The 20762-nt window shown below is 41.3% G+C and overlaps 1 protein-coding gene and 1 long non-coding RNA gene across 4 annotated transcripts in view; both read right to left on the bottom strand.

The window, feature by feature from the left end:
* Positions 1–20762, bottom strand: part of LNPEP (leucyl and cystinyl aminopeptidase) — an 81870-nt gene that overhangs the window by 54540 nt on the left and 6568 nt on the right. The window lies entirely within an intron of this gene.
* Positions 9088–15279, bottom strand: LOC141918575 (uncharacterized). The gene is made up of 2 exons (XR_012621722.1): positions 14214–15279; positions 9088–12532 (listed from the first exon to the last, which is right to left on the bottom strand). It is a non-coding gene; the product is annotated as an uncharacterized LOC141918575 (long non-coding RNA).

Raw genomic sequence — 20762 nt, 5'->3', positions numbered from 1 at the left:
ACATCTTTATCGATGATCTAGATGAGGGGATTGAGTGCACCCTCAGTAAGTTTGCAGATGACACCAAGTTGGGTGGGAGTGTTGATCTGCTCGAGGGTAGGGAGGCTCTGCAGAGAGATCTGGACAGGCTGGAGTGATGGGCTAAGGCCAACTGTATGAGCTTCAATAAGGCCAAATGCCAGGTGCTGCACTTTGGCCACAACAACCCCCAGCAGCGCTACAGGCTTGGGGAGGAGTGGCTGGAGAGCTGCCAATCGGAGAGAGACCTAGGGGTGTTGACTGACAGCCGGCTGAACATGAGCCAGCAGTGTGCCCAGGTGGCCAAGAAGGCCAATGGCATCCTGGCTTGTATCAGAAATAGCATGGCCAGCAGGGACAGGGAAGTGATCTTACCCCTGTACTCAGCACTGGTGAGCCCACCTCGATTACTGTGTTCAGTTTTGGGCCCCTCACTACAAAAAGGACATTGAATTACTGGACTGTGTTCAGAGAAGGGCAATGAAGCTGGTGAACGGTCTGGAGCACATCGTACGAGGAACGGCTGGGAACTGGAGTTGTTTAGTCTGGAGAAGCGGAGGCTGAGGGGAGACCTCATTGCCCTCTACAACTACCTGACAGGAGGTTGCAGAGAGCTGGGGATGAGTCTCTTTAACGAAGTAATAAGCGATAGGACAAGAGGAAATGGCCTCACATTGCTCCAGGGAAGGTTTAGACTAGATATTATGAAGCATTTCTTTACAGAATGGGTTGTTAGGCATTGGAATTGGCTGCCCAGGGAGGTGTCCCCATCCCTGAAGGTGTTTAAGAGTAGGGTCGACATAGCGCTTAGGGATATGGTGTAGTTGGGAACTGTCAATGTTAGGTTAATGGTTGGACTGGATGATCTTCAAGGTCTTTTCCAACCTAGATGATTCTGTGGTATGAGTGGCACATGACACATGAGGAGCCTGGTATGGACTCCAATTACCCTTTCCACAGGGCCAGATTCTAACTCTCAGCAACACTAAGGGTAGAGCCTGTACCCAAGTCATAGGTGTTTCCTGACAAATTTTCCCAAGCTGCTGTTTGAGAGTATAATTCATTTGCTCCACTCTACTGCTGGATTGTGGTCTATAAGTAGTGTGGTAATGCCAAGTTATAGACAAAGCTTTGCTCAACTGTTTCACAATTCCAGCAATAAAACAAGGCCCATTATCTGATGACATCCTCAAAGGTGTACCAAATCATGGGATTTCTTTTAGAATAGCTTTAATTACCTCTTTTCCTTTGTTGGTGTGACAGGGGAAAGTCTTGGATCACCTAGTAAAGGTATCAACTAAACCCAAAATATATATATACCCCACCTTGTCTAGGTAGTTCAGTAATATCTATTTGCCAATAAATTCCAGGAGAATTTTTTCCTTTGGTAACACCAAATACTACTTTATTACTAGTGTTCAGGTTATTTCTAAGACAAATTTTACACTTCTCTGTAACGGACCAAACAATGTCTGTCATAGTTCTGCTCCTGACTGTTTTCTAAAGGTGTTTCACCAAATTCTCTGTTCCCCAATGTACTTTATTATGTTCTTTCCTAGCAATTTCTCTCATCAATGAGGGTGAAATAACTACCTGTCTGGTGGGCATAATGGCCCACCCATTCACCTGCTCCTCGGCCTGTAATTTAGTTATCAGCTTACCACCCATTTTATTATACTTGGGTGGTGTGCCTGGCAAAATTATTTCCTTTTCAGTTACCAGGGCTCTGATGCCTTTTTCTGCAGCCTCCTTTGCAGCTTTATCTGTCAACTGATTACCCAATTCTGGTGTGGTTTTACCCGTCTGATGGGCTTTATAATGCATAACTGTCTTTGGTTTTTGAATGCTTTCCAGTAGTTCTTGAGCTGGGGGGCATGTTTAATCACAGTTCCTTGTGCCAATAACAACCCTCCTTTCTTTTCAAATAGCCCTGTGGGTGTGGACTACCCCCGAAGACATACTTGGAATCTGTCCATATGTTGGGTCCTTTTCTTTCACTCAGGTCTAGTGCTCTCTTCAGGGCTATTAATTTGGCTTTCTGGGCAGACACTTTGAAGACAAAACTAATGAATCCATTACCTTGTCAATGGTGGTTATGGCATACCCAGACATTCGCTTTCCATCTTGAACAAAGCTGATTCTGTTGGTGTACAGCTTCCAATGCAGGTTCGCTAATGGGGTGTCCTTGAGGTCTGGTTAACTGGAGTAGACTTCTTCAATAGTCTGCAAACAACTGTGCTCTGGCACTCCTTGTAATTGGTCAGTCAAGAGAAACACAGCTGAGTTAACAACTGAGGTGGTTTTAAGATGAACATTGTCCTGTTCTAGCAACACCACTTCACTTGGTATTTTAACACGTGGCTGCGAGCCAGCCAATGCCCCCCTTTTTGTTCTAACACATTAACCACCATGTGTGGAACACATACAGTAATCTTTTGTCCCAGAGTAAATTTGCGGGCTTCCTGGATTAGCAACACTGTCACTGCTAGCACTTTAATTGCTTAAATGTAGTTCTGCCATTATCAGTTTAATCAAGATACTCATTGTGGGAATCTTTTAACATCTCATATAGAGGTTTCACCAGTAATCCATAGTTAACGATCCATAGGCAGCACCATCCCACCATTCCCGAGACTGTCCGTAATTCTCTCAGTTTTGGGCTCAGGGAGGTGGCAGATGGCTTAATTGTGCTGGATCCTAGCTGTCTCTGGTGTTTCAGGATTTCAAATCTCAAATATGTAACCGATTCTTGGGCAATTTGGGACTTGTCTTTTGATACCTGGTATCTGCTGATGCCCAGGAAATTCAAAAGGCTTAGGTCAGGGCAAGATATTGTTCCTCAGTCTCTGCTGCAATCAAAATGTCATCCACATACTGTAATACAGGTCTTTGGTGATTCTCTTCTCTCCAAATTTCTAATTCCTTTTCTGATTGATTTCCAAAGACCGTTGGGCTATTCTTAAAGCCTTGAGGTAAAACTGTCCATGTATATTGTGTTTTTCTCCCTGTTTCTGGATTTTCCACTTGAAAGCAAAGAGCTCCTGACTTTTAGTATCGAGGGGAATGCAGAAAAAGGCATCTTTCAAGTCTGAGACTGAACCAATCCTTTTCCTCAGTGAGGGTTCATAACAATGTATATGGTTTTGCCACTACAGGATGAATATCCTGGGTTATCTGATTTATTGCTCTCAGGTCCTGGACCAACTGGTATTCCTTACCATTGGCCTTTTTAACCAGCAAAATGGGGGTGTTGTATTTTGTTTCACAATCTACTAACAGCTTGTACTTTAAGAATTTCTCAATTATTGGCACCAATCCATTTCTAGCTTTCAGCTTCAGAGGATACTGTTTAATTCTTACTGGGGTTTAAGGTCAATTCTTACTGTTTCTGCTCTTTTGGATTTTCCTGAGACTTCTCCGGCCCATACAATAGGAATCACAGCGACTTCTGCTTCCAAAGGTACCTCCTATAACACAGCTTCCCTCTGTAACATAAAGACTTGGGCATCCAAAGCTTTATTTTCAGAAATACGGATTTGGATTTTCCCTTTTTCAAAAGTGATTTATGCATTCAGTTTATTTAATATGTCCTGTCCTACTAGCAGCATAGGGCAATCTGGTATATAAAGAAATTGATGAGTTAACACCCTGTTCACAATTCCAAACTTCAAAGGTTGAAAAAACAGCTGATTTGCTTTCCGCCCTGTGGCACCAATCACTGGCATAAGAGAGCCAAAGCGCAGCTAGAGCTCATCTTGGCTGCAGCTGTTAAGGATACAAAAAATCCTTCTATAAATTCATCAACAGCAAGAGGAGGATTAGAGAAAATCTCCCTCCCCTACTAGATGCAGAGGGAAACATAGTAACTAAGGATGAGGAAAAGGCTGAGGTGCTCAACGCCTACTTTGCCTTAGTCTTTAGGAGTGGAACTGGCTGTTCCCTGGACACCCAGCCTCATGAGCTGGGAGATGGGGAGGGGAAGCAGAATGAGGTCATCACAATTAAAGAGGAAGTGGTCAGAGACCTGCTACACCACTTGGATGCACACAAGTCTGTGGGACTGGACAGGTTACACCCAAGGGTGCTGAAAGAGTTGGCAGATGTACTCGCCAAGCCGCTTTCCATGATTCACCTGAAGTCATGGCTAACTGAGGAGGTCCCATTGGACTGGAGGGTGGCAAATGTGACACCCATCTACAAGAGAGGCAGGAAGGAGGATCCAGGAAACTACAGACCTGTCAGTCTGACCTTGGTGCCAGGGAAGGTCATGGAGCAGGTCATCTTGAGTGTCATTAAAAGTCATATAATAGACAACCAGGGGATCAGGCTCAGTCAGCATGGGTTTATGAAAAGGCAGTTCCTGCTTGACAAACCTGAGCTCTTTCTACGACAGAGTGACCTGCTTATTGGATGAGGGAAAGGCTGTGGATGTTGTCTACCTTGACTTCAGTAAGGCCTTTGACACCGTTTCCCACAGCATTCTCCTGCTGAAACTGGCTGCTCATGTCTTGGATGGGCACACCTTTTGCTGGGTAAAAAACTGGCTGGATGGCCGGGTCCAAAGAATTGTGGTGAATGGAGTTAAATCCAGCTGGCGGCCGGTCACGAGTGGTGTCCCCCAGGGCTCGGTTTTGGGGCCACTCCTGTTTAACATCTTTATCGATGATCTAGATGAGGGGATCGAATGCACCCTCAGTAAGTTTGCAGATGACACCAAGTTGGGTGGGAGTGTTGATCTGCTCGAGGGTAGGGAGGCTCTGCAGAGGGATTTGGACAGGCTGGAGCGATGGGCTAAGGCCAACTGTATGAGCTTCAATAAGGCCAAATGCTGAGTACTGCACTTTGGCCACAACAACCCCCAGCAGCACTACAGGCTTGGGGAGGAGTGGCTGGAGAGCTGCCAGTCAGAGAGGGACCTGGGGGTGTTGATTGACAGCCGGCTGAACATGAGCCAGCAGTGTGCCCAGGTGGCCAAGAAGGCCAATGGCATCCTGGCTTGCATCAGAAACAGCATGGCCAGCAGGGACAGGGAAATGATCCTGCCCCTGTACTCGGCACTGGTGAGCCCACACCTTGATTAATGTGTTCAGTTTTGGGCCCCTCACTACAAAAAGGACATTGAATCACTTGAGCGTGTCCAAAGAAGGGCAACGAAGCTGGTGAACGGTCTGGAGCACATGTCGTACGAGGAGCGGCCGAGGGAACCGGGGTTGTTTAGTCTAGAGAAGCGGAGGCTGAGGGGAGACCTTATTGCCCTCTACAACTACCTGAAAGGAGGTTGCAGAGAGCTTACTTAACCAAGTAACCTACTTAACCAAGTAACAAGTGATAGGACAAGAGGTAATGGCCTCAAATTGCGCCAGGGAAAGTTTAGACTGGATATTAGGAAGCATTTCTTTACAGAATGGCTTGTTAGGCGTTGGAATGGGCTGCCCAGGGAGGTGGTGGAGTCCCCATCCCTGGAGGTGTTTAAGAGTAAAGTTGACTTAGCGCTTAGAGATATGCTGTAGTTGGGAACTGTCAGTGTTAGGTCAATGGTTGGACTGGATGATCTTCTAGGTCTTTTCCAACCTAGACAATTCTGTGTGTGATTCTGTGTGTGAATTTGCTCATGGGCCTTTTACAACTATTTAGTACAGAATATGTTGCCCCTGTATCAACTAGGAATTTAACTGTCTCACTCCCCAGTTTAACTGAAACCAGGGGTTTGGCTGGAGAGTTTTAACTCCTTAATCCCCAGTCCCTGTCAATCCAAGTCTTCCGTACCAATCATAAACAAGTCTGGCTCCGGAACGGGTGCAGATAGGGATATCCAATTAACCAATTGTCTCTTTGGGCATTCATTTTTCCAGCGTCCCTTTCTCTTGCAGATCACACACTGATCCCTTCCCAGAGGGATTCTATTTCTCATATTTCCTCCTGTTCTTCATCCTCTCAGGAAACCTCTTCCCCCAGAGGAGGTTTATGCTTAAGCAAATGTGGTTGCTAAGACTGCAGCATTTTCTGTTAGCTGATATGTTGACATTCCAGACATGCCTTCTACTTTTGTGACTTTCTTCTTATATCCGGTGCTGTCCTGGTTTTGACCAGGATAGAATTAACTTTCCCTGGGTTGAGAGGGAGCACAGCTAGAGAGCCGGGTCCCAATCAGTCATTGGAGTATTTCATATCATGTGACATCATGCCGAGTGTATACAGGTGGGTGCAGGCTCTCTCTGGCACACGCCGTTTTCGGTTTTTTGGTATGGTCACGTGTTGCTGTGGGGGGCGGTCACCGCGCTTGGTAAGCCACTGCTGCATTTTACCCGTTTCTTTTGGACTCACTATTGTTACTCTTGTTCTCTTGTTATATTTAGTAAATTCTTTCTTTTTATTCAACCTACGAATTTTCTTCTTTTTGTCCTTCCCCTATTTCACCGGGGAGGAGGGAGGTGAATGGCTGGCCTCGTGGCGGCTGGCTGCCAGCTGAGTTCAAACCTCAACAGGTGCTGACTGACCTATGAACGAAGTAGTCAAGTGTTGACAGTGTTTATTCATCAATCTGCCTGCCCCCATATTTAGATTTCAGTCTTGCTCTTTTGCTGGTATAAAACAATCTGGACCATAATACAAAGAACAAATTCACACATGGCATCTCATTCGATTTCCCTTCATGTCTACAAAACAACAACAGCTGTAACACAGTACTATAGTTTATACTTCCGTTCTTAGGCCATTTCTCCTGATAATCTAAAGTATATAAGGGCTATCAATGATTACAATATTCAGTCAGTTTCTTTCAGGTCAATGATTCTGCCCCCAGATCTTCCCAGTGTTTCAACAAGCAGTCTAAAGGACCAGCCTTTAGAATTCCTCCATTCTGTGATTGGACAGAACTCATCACAAAAATAACACACGAAACAAAATACTACAATAACAACACACGAAACAACCTAACACAGAACTACAATACACAGTTTAGCATATTAATCCAAAGGGAACCCTGCTATTTGTTTCCAGTTCCTTAAAATACACCCTAATGGAGACTTTTTAAAAATTATTTTTTAAGTTTTAGAGTGTTTTGCAACCATCTTAGTTAGACCTTATTAATATACAAAGCCAAAACCTGTAATTCAATGCACAAAGTCAGAAACCATGATCTAGTTAACAAAGGATGTAATCCAAAAATTGTAATCCAATAAACAAAGCATGTAATTCAAAATTACCAAAACCAATGGGTGGGACTCAAACCCACAATTCTCCCAAAGGGGACTTAAACGCCTACACCAGTTTCAGACCAGGTGGGGCTCATACCCACAACATTTCAGACCAGGTGGGGCGCAAACCTACAACATTTCAGACCAGGTGGGGCGCAAACCCACAACATTTCAGATCAGGCGTCCTCCAATGTTTCATCTGGTGGAACTTATACAGGAGGGGACTCAAACCCCTTGGGTACCCTCTGGCCCAACCTTGTGAGGCTTTCACCACATTTTACAGGCAGGCAACCAGAAATCCTGAAAGAATGCCTTTAATTTTACCAGGGGATTTGCTCTGAGCTCTTCGGTACAGGGATCAGAGGTTCCCCCCAGAATCCCTCGGTGCCAGCTGGAGGTCCTGTGATCCCACAGATCCGTTGAGATTCAGAAGCAGCGTCCCATATGGGTCAACAAAATGTTACCGTAAATTCAGACTCAAAAGAACCCTCCAAGACTTAATCTGAAGTTTTAGAAGGCAGGCATTCTTTATTGCAGCATTGGATGCATGGGGGATTGATCATTCCACCTAATGTGCATGCTGAAAGACAAGGCCACACTTATATATACAATAAAAGAAATGAATATTCATGTAACTTCCCAGAAGTACACACGTATTTCCAGAGAATCAAATGCATATGTTAATACATTGCACAAGAGTACTAAAATTTGGGGAAGGGTCTCTGAGGGGCTTCCACAGGTGTCTGCTGGTTTATCTGCCCTGTCTAGGATGTACCCATCAAGTTGCAAAAATTATGTCCTTTGGTACATTCTTGACTGAGGCTCCTTACAGCAATTATCATCAACTGCTTGCAGGCATCAGCTAGCAGGTATATGTTACCAGCTCTGATAAAGATATAGCTCCCCCTCCTCTTCTGTAAAAGAGAGGTTTAAAAAAGTTATGAGTGTTATTTGATAGCTCAGCAATGATATTTTCTGAGATGAATTATTTTAAATCTCAGAAGCCCAAGTAAAAACAGCATCTCATTTACACACACTCCTCTGTGCAGCAGATATTTTTAATGCCCTTGTAATTTCTACTCAAACAGTAATGCAGTGTCTTGTGTTCATTGACCTTTTTTCCCTGTTCCATAGTGCCATTTTTCTAATTTCATGACATGTGAATTCCACCTAAGGCAGACCAACAAAAATACTCAGAAGACTACTTGTTACTGACTTTCCTATTTTTCAGCTTTTGTAGCTGTTCAATTTAAAACTTGCAAGAAAATACCCAGGGCTCATTCATAAAAATTTCTGCATTTATCAGTTCAAATACATCAAATGTGGGAAAAGAGTGGGTCATTAAAAAAAAAAAAAAAAAACACAACAAAAAAACACCCAAAAAACCCCCAAACAAACAGAAGTCTGAAATTACTTTGTTGCTGAAAAACAAAAGCCACAATTTGGAGGCTTGACAGACAACTTTGTCATTTGTATGCCAATACCTAGCTCTCAGAGAGTCTGAGTTACTCTATGGGCGTAGGGCCAAAACATCCAAACAAGTGTAACTTACACGTTCAGCTATTGTCACAAAACTTTTTCTGGAAAAATTTTATCAGAGAGCACCTTCTTTTCATAGGAATTACAACAAAGAGTCACTTTGGTTCGAGCTACTACCTCATCAACTCACAAAACCACTACTGTATGTTCAAGATGATGAAACTCAAGTCAGTATATAGATTTAATGTTTTTTTTCCAGTTGTTCTTTCTAGAAATTAAAGTCTTATTTGGTTAAATCTGGTTTGAGGTATTTCTTTTCCTTCTAATCTATCAACAGGTAAATTAGCCTAAATCTAAGGGAGTTAAAGTAACAGGGACAAATTCAGAGCCAAAATGCTGAGTTAAGTTATTTAATTGTATGACAGTTCACAATCAAGACAAAGACTTTCCAGTTTTAGAACAAATTTCATTTACACATTCTAGAGAACAACAGAAAAACCCACCACAAAACTAAACCAACAGTTAAGTAAGAAAGAATTTTCCAAGTTACTTAGAGAAGACTGGGAGGTGCAGTGAAGTTGGAGCTGATGACACCTGGAAATAATGAATTCTCCTTTTTTCAGTGAGGGACAGAAATCAGTACAATGTCTTCTGAACAAAAGACTGTGTTTAACTGTTTTCTAATTATATGATTATTAAATAAAGATAGATTCTTCTGTAAATAAAAGATATTTTGAAGTTATGTAAATATAATTATAAAAATATCACGTTAAATTAATTACAATTTGCTCTCATGCTAGAGTGAGTCAAAAAAGTTAGAAAGTTTTAAAACAAAATCTCATTTTAAGTACAGAATTATATTTGAATTTTCTCTCTACTGGTTTGTTACAAAATGAAAACTATCAAAATATAAGATACGGGAAGCATGTCCTGCTAACTACCAGGATCTGGTAGGGGTGACAAAGATGACAAGAAGGTTAATTCTTCTCAATTACTTCTATAAAGTAGTTGCAAACTGCACAGCACTGTGTCTTCAGAGGATACAGTGTAATAAAGCCTTCTCCCTGCACAAAGGCATTGTCCAGGGGCAGCTGATGGGCAATAATGGACATGTGAAGTATGGTCTGGCTTCAGCTGAGCTTCATAACTTCTGCTGGTTTCATAATCCAGGGTGAAAGGGTTAGCAATCTGCTACACTACTTAGACACACACAAGCCTATGTGGTCAGATCCACACAGAAGTTACTGAGGGAGCTGGAGGAAGTGCCCACCAAGCCACTTTTAATCACCTATCAGCAGTCCTGGCTAACCGGGGAAGTGCCAGCTGACTGGAGGTTAGCAATTGTGATGCTCATCTACAAGAGGGACTTGGTGTGAGAGATGAGAAACCAGGCCTGTGAGAAACTAAGAAAAACAGCCTGAGAAAGCAAAAGTTGAGGCTGATTGAAGGAATGCCTCAAACACTGGCAAGGCAAAACTATGAATCACAGGATGGATAGTTTGGAGGTTGAAGCTGATAATGCTGCCTGAATAACACAAGATGCAGCTGGAGGAGGAAGCCTTGTGGAGACAGGACGGCTCTGCTCTGGTGCACCTGGCCAAAGTTCAAGGGTCATCTGTCCGGTGAATGACCTTTGCTTCATTATCCATGAAATGCATATTAAAGTTAACACCCCTCAATATGCTAACGAAGGCTAACATGATCATGCTAATTACATCATCTCATGAAACACCTTACCCCTCCCTGTACATGGGATAGGTAGGTATGTGGGTCGACCTAGGGGACAGACCCAAAGAAAGTGTGTATAAATCAAGGTGGGGGAAAGAAAGGAGGGGGGGCCTGGAGAGTGCAGTGAAGCAAAGACGACGGATGCAAGCGAAAAAGATGGATGCCTCCTGGAACCCTCGCTGGCGGGATCAACGCAGAAACCCAGACCAGTGATCTGTATTTCCCTATTCCCTCTATCTCCCTCTTTTCCTTTTTCCATTAAGAAATGCAAAGCATATTGTATTGCTTGCTACAACTTGCTATATACTTAGCCAATTATTGTGTGTTCAGTTAGTTCATTGTGGGTAGTTAATAAATGTTTGGACTTGGAAATTTGTTGTCTGCTCTGTTGGGAATTTGCGAATCTGAGTCACTTGTGTCCCTCCTCTGAGTGGGATGTAACACTCGGTGCAGGGGAAGGTTATGGAGCAGATCATCTTGGGTCCCATCAAATGGCATGTACAGGACAACCAGGTGATCAGGCCCAGTCAACATGGGTTTATGAAAGGCAGGTCCTGCCTGACTAACCTGATCTCCTTCTATGACAAAGTGACCAGCTTAGTAGATGAGGAAAAAGCTGTGGATGTTGTTTACCTGGACTACAGTAAAGCCTTTGACACCATTTTGCACAGCATTCTCCTGGAGAAAGTGGCTGCTCATGACTTGGACGAGTATACTGTTTGCTGGTTAAAAAAAAAAACGGCTGGATGGCTGGCCCCAAAGAGTTGTGGTGAATGAAGTTAAATCCAGTTGGCGGCCAGTCACAAGTGGTGTTCCCCAGGGCTAGTACTGTGGCCAGTTCTGTTTAATATCTTTATTAATGATCTGGATGTAGGGATAGAGTGCACCCTCGGTAAGTTTGCAGACAACACCAAGCTGAGTGGGAGTGTTGATCTGCTTGAGGGTAGGAAGGCTCTACAGAGGGATCTGGACAGGCTGGACTGATAGACCAAGGCCAATTGTATGAGCTTCAACAGGGCTAAGTGCTGGGTCCTGCACATGGGTCATAACAACCCCCATGCAATGCTATAGGCCTGGGGAAGAGTAGCTGGAAAGCTGCCCAGCAGAAAAGGACCTGGGGGTGTTTGTTGACAGCCAGCAGTGTGCCCAAGTGGCCAAGAAGGCCAAGAGCACCCTGGCTTGTATCAGAAATAGTGTGGCCAGCAGGAAAGTGATTGTCCCGCTGTATGTGGCACTGGTGCGACTGCACCATGATACTGTGTTGTGTTGTGGGTCTGTGACTACAAGAAAGATATTGAGGTGCTGGAGAATGTCCAAAGAAGAGCAACCAAGCTGGTGAAGGGTCTAGAGAACAAGTCCTGTGAGGAGCAGCTGAGGAAACTGGGGTTGTTTAGTCTGGAGAAAAGGAGGCTGAGGGGAGACCTTATTGCTCTCTACAACTATCTGGAAGGAGGTTGTAACAACGTGGGTGTCAGTCTCTTCCCCAGTAACAGTGAGAGGATGAGAGGAAACAGCCTCAAGTTGCACCAGGGGTGGTTTAGATCAGATATTAGGAAAAATTTCTTCACTGAAAGGGTTGTCAAGTATTGGAACAGGCTGCCCAGGGAAGTGGTTTAGTCATGATCCCTGCAGGTACTTAAAAGATGTGTAGATGTGGCACTTAGGTACATGGTTTAGTGGTGACCTTGGTAGTGTTAGGTTAATGGTTGGACTCAATAATCTTAAGCATCTTTTCCAACCTAAATGATTCTATGATTCTATAAATTAATTGCTTACCATAGGGATTTTTAACATTAGGTGTAAGTCTTATAAATCTGACCTAATCAAGAAAATTGCTCAATTTGCAGACTTTCTCAAGGTATTTGCTGATGGCATACTATATTCTCAGCTATTAAAACTGGTGGAACAGCACATAGTGAACATAATTTTGCCTATTCCCTCTCCTAACTCACCACTTTCATCTCTAACAGAAAGATACATCATCCTCTCACCACATTCCACCATCCTTTCCCAGACACCTATGTCCAAGATAATGCAGAGACAGTCTGTTTTCCATCCTTGTCTTTGTTCCTCTGTTCCTTTCAGAGTGGCATCCCTTGGACTTCCTGCTGCTGCCAGCAAAAGACGAAATGATTAAAAATGTAAGCAGGTTCTTGCTACTTCTCTGAATGCTATGTCCACAGATTCACTACAAGGACTGTACACCTATTCCCAGGAGCAGTTAACAGAGGAATTAACTTGAGGTTCCTTATTCTGGAGCCTGGGATGATCACAAACTCTTAACTAGCTCTTGCCTTACTTCAGTTTCCAAGCAAAGACATAGGATTCACTTAACTTATAATTCCTCCCCCCTCTAACTGCCAGCTCTCCCTCTCTGTCACAGTATGTCTTGTCTTGTCATAGCTTAGAAATAAATGCCTCAAAACTTTGAAGGAAGCAATAAAAAACTTTAAAGTGGAAGAAAAGTACTTAAATAACAAACATTAGTTTTAAAAATGGCTTTGTTGTTCTTCTAAAATACCACCCAACAGAGTTATATAGGATTTCTTAAATATCGCCCATGGATTTACAACTGATTTACAGCATAGTCAGTAAATAATCCCAGTTGCTATTTTCATGCACGGTACATAGACAGAGCTCTCTGGAACATAGAAAGTCACTTTCAGAAAGAGTGTAAGGGCATTGGCACAGACTCTTGATGATCACATGCAAACCCCCTCAATATATTGGAAAACCTGTGCAAAATCCTAACCAAAACCTCATGTTTTGGTAGGTCAGGCAAGCAACCAACATTTCTGGTTTCCCACACACACAGAGAGGAAAGGGAGTGAGAGGGGGAACCTCAAACAAAAAGTTACATTGATTCAGAGTCTGCATGAAAGCAAATTAGTCATCTTAAGGGATTTCTGGCCCTGAAGCAGATAGAAAAACTCTACGCAGTGACATGCTGCATAGATCCTATAGGAGACAAGAATAACTTCTTAAATTCAAGACATGCTCAAATCTCTGAGTGCACACATTTACAGGAAAAAAAATAAACTGAAAACTTACTTATGAAATCTGATTTTTGAAAGATACTACACTTTATTAGTGGAACACTGGGTAAGTTAAAAATCATATTTTCAGAACTCTTGCTGCAAAATTGCATGTTGCTGGAACAGTAATTAAGGTCACTATCCTCAATATTGCATTACACTATTTCTTCTTGTGGATAAGTATCAACAGTTACATCATACAGTAAAAATTACAGATTTCAACAAGCAGTGATTTTTAAAGTGGCAGGCTTTTAATTTTAAAATTTTTCAGCTTGTTCTAACTAGGTACTGCTTGGTTTATGATCTTTATTTCTTCTCATATCAATTTAGCTCTTCTATAATGCAGAATTCTTCCTGCACTGTTATGCTTTGGGATGTCTCCAACTTGTCCACAAAAAATATATTACCTGTTGGGGGAGTGGGCATGGAGGGAATAAAGAAGCTCATCTTAACTTTTCTAAGAAGCTTGTTCAGCAAACATGTTAGTTATGCTAAGATTCCGACTAAAGGTTTCCTTCTTTTCTACTATGTCTCCCTAATTGTTCTATGCATTTCAAATTCCTTCTGAGCAAGAAAATAATTCAATTCTATACAGAAGAATTATTTGTTATTACTAAAGGAGAGTACACAAAGGCATTTGTGTAATCTAAAATCAGCATTTATCCACAGTAAGAAAGCAAACATTTGTAACCTTCAATCAGCTTAGAAACAAGGAGAAAACTAAGCAGTGGAACTCAAGGAAAATCAGAAGTCCTACCTGACATCATATTGCCTTCATTTCACCATGATTTCACCTATCACCTTGGAGCTGGGGCACAGGGATGGCAGAGGGAACGGAAGTCTCCATAACAAAAATCAAGTGAAGCACCGAACACCTGAGAAAAACCTTGGAATCCACCACTCCAAAAGTTACACATCATCTTAGAAAATCCAATCTGCCAACAAATTGCAGTTCCCAGCACTCTTAGTTGTACATGCAAAAAGATGCAGTTAGAGGTTCCAAATATACGCACATACAGAAAGGTGGCTGAAGTCCTCAGTTTCTATGACGTTTCCACAGGTACAACTAATGGTTCAGTGGCTGTAGCTCAAGCATCCCTCTCCACACAAGCAGGATCCAACAAACAAACCCACATTTCCTTTATAGAAGGCTAGCAAAAACCTGACAGATTTCCCAGCTCTGTGGCTCTTCTATTACTGCTTCATTTGAATGCAGGGTCATGCCCACATCTTCCACTTGTGGAAGGAAAATCATGAACCAATAGAATTTTCTAAGAATTATGGTTTTTACCCAGACAGGAAAATGATCAAAATTAGACCTGTGTATGAGATTGCATGGGTTCATTAGAAGTGTATGCCAACTTACAGATGTAAATATTTGCTTTGAGTGGAAACATCTAGGGAAACATTAGGTGCACTGTTCTGAATTTTCAAGCTGTATGTGATTTTCAATCACTATGCAGAGAAGCAGGAAACAAAGGAATCATTGAGAACTGAACATTAGAGTGAGCTTGAATAATTTCAGAAAAGCTTAGGGATTTTACTCACTCATAATAGTGGTTTACATGTATTCCATACTCTGTTACAAGTATTTTAGTTGGCTCCACAGGAATTAATACCTACAACCAAGAGCACTTGTTATAGCAGCTCATGAAACAACAAAAAATTACTAGTTTAGTTATAGTGCAAACTTAACATTGAAATAGATACACAAGTACCTCCTGAAAACAGTAATATGAGACAGACCCACAGGAATCCAGTATCAGATGAGCAGACTTGGTTTGCAAATGTCACCTTTGATTTGTGAATATCTGATGAAGTCGCCCTGCAAGTCAATTTAGTATAAGCTTCTCTTGTGTTGGGAAACGTGACCATGAGCATCCAGTAGTTATACCATAACATTTTGCAAAAGAGCCCTGAAATTAAAAAAAAAAAAAATACCAAACAAACAACACCTCCCACTCCACCCAGCCCACCACCCCAAAAAAAATGAAATACAAACTTCAGTTTCCATCTTTCAAAATTGCAACTGATGTTTTTTTCTGCTTTCACCATTTGGGATTTGAATTGTTTTAATTTGAAAGGAAAGAATTGCAGAGTTTTAGACCTTGCCAAAGCAATGCACTGATTTTGGTTTACTTCTCCTGATGACCCCTGAGAGCTGTGCAGTTAAACTCATACCTGTCTGAGGATTATATATATTCCTCAATATGTTTCCTAGTGGCCCTAGGAAACTGTCCCTCTTTACTGGCATTACATAGCTTCAGACCTAATGGAAACCTCTCCATCATTATGACCATGTCATTATGACCCTTTGTCATTTTAAGAATTTTGCAAAAGAACAGGCTAGTGCAGTCCTAAGGACAATATGTTTTGCCTTGCTTGTGTACACACAGCTTTTGTTTTACCTCTTAAACAGTCTTTATCTCAATCCACAAGTTTTCTCACTTTTACCAATTTTTCCAATTGGTTTTTTCAATTACTTTTTTGAATTCTCTCACCTATCTCACTGGGTGGGAGTGAGCAAGTGGCTTCATGGGGCTTCGCTGCCTAACAGGGTTCATAGAATCACAGAATCATAGAATCATTCAGGTTGGAAAAAACCCTTGGGATCATCGAGTCCAACCATCAGACCTATTCTACAAGTTCTCCCCTACGCCATACCCCCAGCATCCCATCCAAACAACCCTTAAACATATCCAGGGATGGTGACTCCACCACCTCCCTGGGCAGCCTATTCCACTGTCTGACCACTCTTTCTGTGAAAAATTTTTTCCTAATGTCCAGTCTAAACCTCCCCTGTGGCAGTTTCAAGCCACTCCCTCTTGTTCTGTCACTAATTACCTGTGAGAAGAGACCAGCACCAACCTCTCTACAATGTCCTTTCAGGTAGTTGTAGAGAGTGATGAGGTCTCCCCTTGGCCTTCTCTTCCTCAAACTGAACAGTCCTAGCTCCCTCAATCTCTCCTCATAGGATTTGTTCTCCAGGTCCTTCGCCCTTGGGTTAAACCACAGCAAGAAAATTTGAGCAGAATTTTTATTTACTGGTATAGCCAGTGTACAGGAGCAATATAGAGACACTTCTAGGAAACAACAAATCTCTGAATTTCATGCTTGCAGTTATTTTAAATGTGTTAAATCATATTTTTAGAACATTTACATGAGAAAAACATTTCTGAAAAAAATAAGTTAGGCTGCTACAAGACACATAGATGTCACCACTTTCTCTCTTAAATTATTGAATTCAGAAGACAGAAGGAAATAATCCAATAGGAGAAAGCACAGACAAGATATATTTGGAAATAGGAAGTATTTCTATGAAAATCTGTGTATCGTTCATGGTCTTGCCTGCTTTTTAGAGACAGAAGAGAAGCAATAGGTAGGTTAACAGCATGTCCCTAATTTCCATGATGCTGCAAGGTTACATATTTACATTTTTAATAGATAAAAAACACGGGCATATATGCATATATACTTTTATATACTGAATGCAATCATTTAAAAAAGAAACAAACATTAAACCCACTTGTGCTTCCTGTTGATAAAGATCCTACATCAGCACCTTCTAGTCCTCTTATTATTACTTAAGTACAAAAAAAACAGAGAATGGCACACACCAACTCAGACAGAACAATCCCCAAACAGAACAATCCCAAAAAAGCCTTACATAAAACAACCACCTCACTGAACTAGAGTTTTTCTGTGTTGGCTAGAACATCACTGTCCTTCACTGATACAGATAATGGCACTTCCATTTGGTTTGGAGTAAAAATCAAGACAGGCTGTGTTGCTTTTTGCAGTGTCATTACTTACATGCAAACATATATGATGACTCTGCAAAATTTTACTGTAAGCTCTTATCAAAAGGCAGGAAGGCAGGCATGAAGTCTGTCCATGATTTGACATACATCCTAGTGACCAATGCCACAAAACGCACAAAACAGATGTTGGTTTGGAAAAAAACCCCACTATTTTCACAGGTTTTGTACCATCTTGACTTGAAAATGAATAGTTTTACTTGTATTGCAAAGGAGGACAAGCGCTGCTTTCAAGTCCAAAATAAGAGAGGGAAGATGAGTTCCAAGCCTCCCAAGGTCACTCTCTACTCTACTTCCTCTCCTTCAGCCTGTACTGGAAGGTCTACTTTTGCTGTTTGTTTGTGGGGGCTTTTTTAATGAATGTGAGATCAAATATTTCAATAGCAAGCTTCTGCACATACACTGGAGCAAAATTCTGCCAATTGGGCTGTATCATGATAATTAAAACAATACATGATTATATGTTTTAAGATCCTCTCTTAAGTTGCCATAAGAAACAGGAGCTAAGAGTGTAATCTCATATAAGTCACTGCTTATTAGTTTATTAGTCCTTCTAAAAGATTTTGTGAAAGTCTCTTCCTGATTTTTAAGGAAAGAACAACTGCATTTTCTTTGGTAGGACCTCAGGCTGAAGAGCCACATGGATCAATAACATTTCCACATTTACTAATTAAATTTACAAGTAGATAGACTATTACTGATATGTCTTTTCAAATCTTTACTTTCATATCAACAAAAATAAAACATCATGGAAGGAGAAAAAAGAGTGTGGTTCATTTACTGAACACTCCACCTACTCAACTGGCAAAAAATTTAAATTACTTTTTAAATTACTATTTCTCTGGAGCTCAATGGAGATAACTAGAGAATTTAAGGCTAACCAACACAAGCTTAGTCTGGATTTTGATATCCAACACAGGTATATCATGTCCATTCACATCTCACCAAGTATTTTCAGATTTCAATCTGGTACAAGTTAGGTTTCCACAGTGAAAAGGTGGGGAAGCAGAGGGAAGGGAAGAGGAGGCGGCTGTTTTAAATGACACTTTGCTCTTTGGGCACTACTGAGAGAGAAAACCTTCTACAAGTCCCAACAACATTAAGCTAGTGTTCCAGCCATTGGTTGAACAAAACACTGGATGGGAAAGAGGGCTCTGAACTTTTAATTCTAGAATATAGGGTTTTAGTTTCCTGTTTCCAACTTGATCAAGGGTATGTTTTGCAATTAAAATGACAGAAGATGTTTCACCACGGGAGTCTAATGAAAAGGCCCTGAGTCTTGGAGGCACACAGGAAGTTGCCTCAAATTTCTTGAGCTACTGAACTCCCATATCCAGGACTGCTAACTGTCTTCTTCACTATATCTGTCCATCAATTTAATGGCTGGTAAATTCTAGGCTCATCACAGCTGAAGTTACAAAGGATTTCTCTGCCAGTATCAGTTGTTCTGAGGAAAAACTTTTAGATAACTTTGCAAGGTTCTCTAAAACAGACTGTTCTAGTCTCTAGAACAGACTGTCAGGCATACAATCTGACAGACTGCATAAAACCTGGTGCTTGCTTAGTCCTTTTTAAAGCAATAAATTTGAACTACCACACACTCTTATCTTGAGCAGTTTCTAAAAAAACAAGCCAATGTCCCTTCCACATTACTACTGTTACTTAATACACACTTGACAACTCCAGTGATACTATACAAAACCATCTGTAGGTCACAACCAAGTATTGCATGTTCATTTCTTCATAACTGGTATTTCAGCTCACAAAAGCAATAACGGCTAGAAGTTATCACCTATGACTCTCAACGCAGTAAATTTTATATGGTCTTAACAGAGCAACAACACATCTCCCTAAATTTCCGTGAGTCTCATTATATAAAGGACTTTTGACAGAGAAAAAAGTGGCAGTGTGCCAGGATGGTAGTGCAAGAAATACTGAGATCTGAATTGCTCCCAAATCCTAACCAGGTATCATATATCAGCTTTGAATTCATTACAACCACCACCACTGTGTACCATACACTTTTCAGAAGGTACCCTGGGGTTATCTCTTTCACTCATTCTCACCATGCAAAAAGCAGGTGGGAGAGCTACAGACTTCAGAGGGCCAGACTGATCTACACAGCAGATGAACATCCCCCACTGGGTTTGTGAAAGGTTTCTGCAGAAATACCAGAGGGAGCTTCAATCAACAAGCTGTGCATACAGGCAGCTATTTTGATCTTGTGAGTACGCTGGGTTGCTTTGCCCAGCAATGTGCATATCCTTGGCCATGTCGCTGGTATTAGAATATATATATATATTTCAGAACATATATGCTGCTACCAGAAAAAGAAAGAAAATAGCAGAATGACAGGAAAAGATACAATAGATCTAAAAAAAGACAACCTTTGGTTCCTCTCTAGACAAAGCATATCAATTACCAATTTTTATTTAGAAGAATTTCTGTAGATCACAGCCCTGCCAATGATACAGGCCCTCATAATAACAGTTCCATTCTGCTCCGCATCTGAGGTTTTTTTGCCTTCGTTGATCTTAATCCCACAATCATAATTTTCACAGATGAAAAGTTACCACAGTATGACCTATTCTTTCTGCAAAAAGTGCCAATGTTTGGCAAAGACAAGATTTAGAATCTATATATTGTTCTTTTAGATACTCCACATGAAGGGCTTTCCACTGTATACATGGAGGGGTAGGGAGGAACAATCACAAAGAAAGCATAAAGGATATTAACCCTCCCACATTTTAACATTTACTATAGCCTCTTCTACTTCAGGTGCCAGCCCTCAGCATAGCACTAGCCTGAACTTTTTCCAAATCAATCAACAGAGTTGCTAACAAGTCAGTTGATGTGATGGAGCTTGCTAGCCTAATCATTGTACATAATGCAGGACAAAACAGCCTTCCTACTACTGCCACGCAGACCACTGTCACAGTATTATAATCACAGAAGACAGACATGAAGGAAGATTTAATCTGTTTTTTATTTGTTCAAAGCTTAACAGGTTGCATGCTTTTAAATATTATTAGTTCTTATTTTCTTCTCATTTATGGTTTTAATTGATAAAGTGCATATTGTGCAATGGTGCCTTTAATTATTTTTCAGTGTTTTGTAAAATAATGCTTCACATACAAGTATTCACACTTACGTATACCAAGCTGTGCCAAAAGAGACACTGAGGCCTCATTAGTATCTCCTGCAATGATAAAAGGCACGAATTTGGATAATAAAACTGACAGCTTACACATGCTGTATTCACAGTTCCCTTTTCTGAAAACCTGTTCTTTGTCTTTCTTTTATAATGGTTTACAGCTCAGAAGAATGAGGCTTCTGAAGTATCCTGAACTTTTTGGACTCCCACAAATACAAGCTTGGGTGTTTCCAGAAAGACTGATTTACATGCATGAAAAACAGTTACAAGTGGTTCTATTGATGTGTTAACAATTCATTATTACTGCAGAAGAAAATGTCAGATTTTATACAAA

This window comes from Strix aluco, chromosome Z (assembly GCF_031877795.1).
Source record: "Strix aluco isolate bStrAlu1 chromosome Z, bStrAlu1.hap1, whole genome shotgun sequence".
In the NCBI taxonomy this organism is placed as follows: Eukaryota; Metazoa; Chordata; class Aves; order Strigiformes; family Strigidae; genus Strix; species Strix aluco.
Note: the sequence above shows the minus strand (reverse complement) of the source record. Positions and strands in the feature narration are given on the sequence as shown.